The sequence below is a fragment of the Balearica regulorum genome, chromosome 12 (assembly GCF_011004875.1).
Source record: "Balearica regulorum gibbericeps isolate bBalReg1 chromosome 12, bBalReg1.pri, whole genome shotgun sequence".
NCBI classification, from domain to species: Eukaryota; Metazoa; Chordata; class Aves; order Gruiformes; family Gruidae; genus Balearica; species Balearica regulorum.
In genome coordinates, this window is record NC_046195.1 from 14,287,793 (window position 1) to 14,294,280 (window position 6,488).

The window sequence follows — 6,488 nt, forward strand, 5'->3', positions numbered from 1 at the left end:
GCATCCAGAGCTCCGCTCGCCTGGCGTCAGGGGTGCCGCTGAAAGTTACGGAGACCTCTCTATCTTTGTTAGATTTGGCTGAAACTGGTCAGCAGTTTCAAGAGATCCCACAGAGAACTTAAGAGATACCGTGCACTTGCGGATGCCTCGTTTCCTTAGAAAATCAGGCTGATAACCCATATCCCAAATATGTCAATGAATAAATTAACAAATCATGTAGGGCGTACGGCAGAACCCACGAATCACTGGTCGTGGTACTGTGTCTCCAAGACATCTGTCGACCCAGAGAGCACAAAACAAGATTGCAGGCAAAAGACAATGGGACGTAGGTGTAACATTCTGCGTGCTTGCTGAAAAAAACCCGTAATGTAACATTAGCTATAAACAGCCCAAGTGAAAATATAAGGAAAATTCTGCCTCTGCTGCTGTACTTCTCATGTAATTCATGTACATCCAGCCAGTGCCCTGACTTCAGGTACGCCATGGGCATCCACCCCTTCGTGGTGCTCTGCTCATGCGTGTCCCTTACCCGACTTCCTGCCTACGAGGAGCAAAGCTTCAAAAACCCAAGAAGAACATTGAGCTGAGGTCATTTCATTAGTGACGAGCCTGAGACAAACTTCTCTTTCAGTGTGAACATTTGCCAACTCTTGAGGAAGTCAGTTGAAAACCTATATACAAAAGAGTCAGTCATGCATGATCTTCCTTTGTCTTTGGAATGTCAGAAGTAGGACCAACCCCCATCCACATCAATCTTTCCTTTGGCTTTTCTAACAATGGGAATTTTAGAAATCCTAAATTCAGCCAGCAATAATTGTGTCTACGCTGATTGTTAAGGGCGATAATGATGGCTATGTATCTCTAACCAGCTTGAAAGCGTAGCCTCTGGCATAGATGGACTGTTTCCTCCGGAGGACAGAGAATACCCAGTTTATTACACTTGTCCCAGGCATGTCCCAGAGGGCCTGGAGATGGGGCAGGGTAACGAAGCATGTCCCATCTACAGATGCTGGGTGCCTTCAGGTGGCAGAGACAGCCAACATGCCCCATGTAGGGGCTGTTCGGACGTCTGATGAAATGATGAAAGGGACTCCTACTCCATAGGATGTGATAGAAAAATCTGGATAAAGAAAATACGGAACAGATAAATGAGGAACCCAGTGAAATTCCTTGGGGATCATAAACAGCCTCAAGCTCCACCTATGCTGTTACAAGAGGCATTATTGATATTCTGGGGGAAGACTGATACAACCCTGAGAAAACCCTGGATATACCCTGAGAAGTGATTTGGCTGATGAGATGTGAGAAAAGGCTGTCTGGTGCTGCCACTATGCGTCCCTCTCACTGCACACACACTGAAACCAAGATAAGAGCTGGAATTTGGGCACGGAGCACCAGCTGAAAGTACCATTTCTCACAGCCCTCTCAAAGGCAGTACGACTCACCTGGAGCCAGACAGCAAAGACCGTTGTATCATAAGTAGATTGCTACTCCAAAGAATAGACAATTCAAAGGACAATATTTCCCATGCTCCACCCTGGTCCTTCCTTAGGTCATGTTTATAATAGTGAGATTAAAGTGTCCTCTTTGAATCTAAGGGGAAGCATCATGAAATTTGCTCCTTAAGTGAACTGGGCTGTGCAAACCTTATTAGAGTTGCTTCGTTGTTCTCATTATATGCTCTCTGCAGTTTACGTAAATCTCAGTCCATCTCTCGTACAATAAAATAGTTCCTGCACAGTAGGTGCCTCCTCAAGAAAGAGAACATTTGCCAAAGTCTTGGAGGACAAAATGGAGAAAGGAACAAGAGGGAGTGACTGAAATGGAAATCATACTGGATGAGAAGGACAGGAAATTAAGAAAAAGGAGTTCCTGAATACTGCTATCATCATGGCAAGCTGAAAACACGATGTCCATCAGTTTGTAGCTCAAGAAAGTAAAGCAATCAGGACTTAAAATTAGCACTCATTTAGTGTGTATCCTGTATCCCGAGTTGTCAAGAGACCTGTAATGCACAAGTGCTTAAGAGTGAAAATTAAGACAGTTTTTATCCATGCATTTGTGTGCTGCTTCAGTGGCAGCCACATCTCTAACCTTCCAGCATCCACGGTGGTCCTGGGGGGGTTGTGTTGCTGCTTGCTGGAGGGTGGCTGTGGAAAGTTAGGCACAGACAGCTTCATGCCTCACACACACCCTGTCCCTGCGCTGCCCAGAGCTTGGTTTGTTCTCCTGATGTTTTAGACAAGTCTCGGAGCCGGCATAGTTACAGTAGCCCGCCAAACAACTGTGCTGGCCGCTTCCACCACCACAGATAGCTTTGGTTCCTCATAGTTTGCTCTTTCCTTCCTCCTTTCCTTCCTCCCTCCCTCCCTCCCCTCCTTCCTTCCTTCCTTCCTTCCTTCCTTCCTTCCTTCCTTCCTTCCTTCCTTCCTTCCTTCCACCATCACTTTTGCTAAAGATTTGACCCTTTCCCCGGGATGAGGATGTTTCCAGGACATGCAAATTTTCTGACATGATTGTGTCCAGGTACTCAACTATGGTGGGAACAGAAAGACAACGGATAGGGAGCGTGACAATATTTCTCATGCTTAACATCTAAAATTTCTACTTAAAGAATGGCTGTTTTGGATCTCACCTCTGTGTGTTCCCCTTGATATTACTGCTTCAGTCCAGTGGTTCCTCTCGTTTCATCTCTCTTTTCCCTCAACCCCATACTTCCCTCTGCTCTTTCTTCTCCTTTTCGTTTTGCAGCCAGCAGGCATCTGCATAGTTTTCACTTGACCAAATACTGTGAAAATGCTCAAGAAAAACAAGTGTATCTGCTTGTTCTGTTACCACAGAACTCATCTTTTTAATGATCTGTAAATAAAGATGTCCCTACTGCTGTGCCTTGTAACTAACATGACACTAAGACTCAGTGAAGCACCCTGCTTCTTCACTAAATGTTAATATATGGCGTGCAAGGGTAGAATATGCAAGCATGTAATAATAAACAAATTGTGAAGCCCACTAAGAGTTGGGAAGTAACCCACAGGAAAATGTGTATCATCTGTGAGGCTTTTATTATCAGCCTGTAATTAACTGTTGATGGACCCAGAAAGATGCCTCAGGTACACAGGGAAAATCTTCAAATAGCTACCAAAAAGGTAAACGTAACAAATAAAGCACACAGTGGTTGGTTATGTCTTGATTGTTTCCACCGTATCCTGGAGTCTCACCGTGCCTCTTACAAGGGCAGAGCACTTCGCACTCCACTTCCTTTTCCTGAACACTAGATAGACAAAAGAATAGGCGAGAAGACAGAGAGACTGAAGCCAAAGAAGACACCTGGCAGCAGCACTGTGAAGATTATGTATCTTAAACATTAACCATGCCTGATTTCCTGCTGCCGCTTGCGAACTGTGTGACTTACAGCTGGATAAACAGTCCACATCTAATACCTGCACACGTGCAACCATCATCTGACTGCAGGACTGGTTACAAATGCCAAGTTCAGACTAGGAAGTTCCTCAGTGCAGTTTTGCTTATTTCCCAGACAAACAGTGCATGAAGAGGGCAAGTATTATTTCTTGCTGCTCGTATAAGTTAGTATCTGTGTATCCCAGCCCTGTTGTAGAATATGTTAAAGCAGTAGCCACACTGAAAGGCTATGTCCGTCCCCAGTCGAAGCACAAGGCAAGAGATCACACTGGAGTCCACCAAACTGAGGTGGAGGGGAAATAACAAAGCCCTGTTAATCAGCGCGCTTGGCTGTGTTCTCATCAGCCAAGTCGCTGACAAGTTCTTTGTACTTTCTGGGCATAAGCGTGCTTGAAGGAAGGATTCGAAAGAGAAAAATTAATTTGCTTTGGGGATGGAAGAGGATCCTCCCGAACACAAGAGAAGCAGATGTAGTGCGAAGTGGTGTGTCTGAAAAAGACAATGCATGGGCAACAGATGGTGGCATCAAGAGCTTACTGGAGACGTTTATCGCTCTTGTGCTGGTGAGAAGAGGAAGGGTTGTGTGAGGACACACGGTGAAAATCTTGTCAATGAAGTCAGGAATGCTCTATGGGATGTGCTGCAGGCACAGCATTAGCCAGTGGAGTTAATACCAAAAAGGCATCACATGATGGGGATGTGTTAGGGAGGCCTCAAGAAAGAACCCACAGTGCAGCCAAAGCTGGTAGGGGATCACGATTTGAAAGTGATACCTTCATTATGCACTTTGACCAGCAGTGTCTCGTTGTTTCCATGTATTCTTCCACTTGCTTGTCCGTAGTTGTATAATTAGATTTTAGCTTTTGATCTGTTTCTTCTTAGCTTGACAGCTAAAACTGTAGGCACTAAAGGTGTCGATAAGTTTTTTTAAAGTGAACAGCTCTTTAGAAACATAGAACCAGTTCCAGGTTTTTCAGGTACATAAAATTTACTGTTGCTGCCCCCAGCAAACCGGTGCCAGGCTAATGCTAAACCACTGCTGGCAGAGCAAGCGGAGAGTAGAGGGAAGGGATGGAGCAAGGAAGGAGAGCCAGACACCAAGCCCCCGAGGGCTCGCCCTGCTGCTGCTTCTGCTGCCAGGAGGAAGGGAGAGTCAGGGCAGTAACTGCTACGCCTGGGACATGACAGGTCCTCCACCCCACAGAGACCAGCCTCTCTGTTGGCAGCAGCGCACCGTGTTCCTTTCCAAGATGCTGCCATAAACAAAGCAGGCTCTGGGGCCGTGGCTCTTCATCCACCCCTGGCAGTCGGACACAGCGGCGTCCTTGCAGATAGCTTAGGCTGGTCCTGCGCTTAGCGTGGCCTTGAAGCTCAAGAGGGTGGTGGATGTTTCCGATCACGCAAGGTGCCAGGGTGCCAGACCCTGGTCTCTGTATAGTCAAGACTCTAAGATGTAACACCTAAATTACTCACCGGGGTAAGCAAGCTAAATATAGCTTTCAGTAGATGGCCCATACTTATGTTTTTTCTGTTGGGTGTATCCTTCCCTACATTGTGCCAGTGGAAAGAACTTTCATTTCTTATTTCTCTTTATGCAGCTGAGCAAGATTGTAGCAATTTCCTGCCACGTAAACCCACGTAGCATTAAACTTACAGGTCTATATGGACAAAAGTGCATCAATTACTTTACCAGAATGAATTAAGAAAGGAAAAATAGTAGAGAAAACCCACAGAGGTTGAATGGTTGCTTTCTTCAGAAGTATCAGTCTAAGATAAATGACACTATTCAGGGTTTAAAAGAGCTTTCTCTAAGGTTTGCAGGAATTTAATCAAGACCAAGCTATCCTCAGATTTGCTGTGAATACAGTATGAGAGGAATGTGGAAAGGAAAACAAAGATGTACAAACATCAAAACCTATGGGAGGGATGGGGGGGGGGGAGGAGGTGGCAGCAATGAGGGTGTAGAGTCTTGATTTGCAGTGACTGCATTTTATGCCTGTCACTGGCAAATTGACATTTTAAAGATGTGTTCTCGACTGCTTTTTCATGTCAGTAGCTTTGTTCAGGCTATATCTGGGCTGATGAAAGGAATTTCAATTAAGGATGAAATCCTTTCCTTACTGTATTGAAATGCACAGGGTGGGAGCAGAGGGCGAATGGAGCAGTGAAAGCTCTATAGAGAGTTCTTAAGGCATCTTGCTGACACAGGACAAGATAGTTTAGGAATGCCTGGGGCGGTGCACTCTGTAGCAGGGTTTACTGTGCCTTTACAAAGAAGCAGTGTGCCTTCACCTTAGTGCCCACTGCCTGAGGCCATATATCATTCAAACAGGGGGCTAAGGGTTTAATAAATCCCAATCTAGTTTAGTCCTCAAGGGAATGGCAGTCTAGAGTCATTCAGGAGTGTTGGGGAGGATGGCTGCATACTCTAGTGAGAAAAAGCTGATTTTTGCCCTGTGAACGTAAGCAGTGTCATGGGAAATGAAAGGGGCTGTAAATCTGCATAGCTATATCGGGAAGAACTGGGATGAAGCATAGTGAAAGCCTTAGGGAAAAGAAGTGTGCAAAAAAAGGCATGGATGTGAAGACAGTGTATGAGAGAAAGAGAAAAAAAAAAGAGGGAAACAATACAAAACCCATAGGAAAAAGAAAAAAGAAAGGAATACTAATTGTAGAAAACTACATCAAAACCACTTCAGCTCTCTACTTTGCAGTGACCTAATAGTTGGGGTGAAAGGCAAATTAGTTCCTGCTGAGCACATTCACGTAGACGTATTTCTCTCTGTATTCATGTCCTTGTCCACCATTTTCCATCCTATCCCTGGGTGAGAATTTATTCTGCTGATACATCCAGGATGCTCACTAGGAGCTCTGGCTTCCAGCTGGGCTCCCGGCAGCCACGATGACCTTCAGGGAGCAGCTGACTGACCCTCCACTCCCATCCATGCATTCAGCGTGGGTGTAACAAGTGCACTGCAAAGACTCTTTAGGACCTCTATATGTAAGCTATAACTGGTCCTTTCCTTCAGGTCTGAAACTGGAGTAAGCACTGAGGCATTGCTACTCAA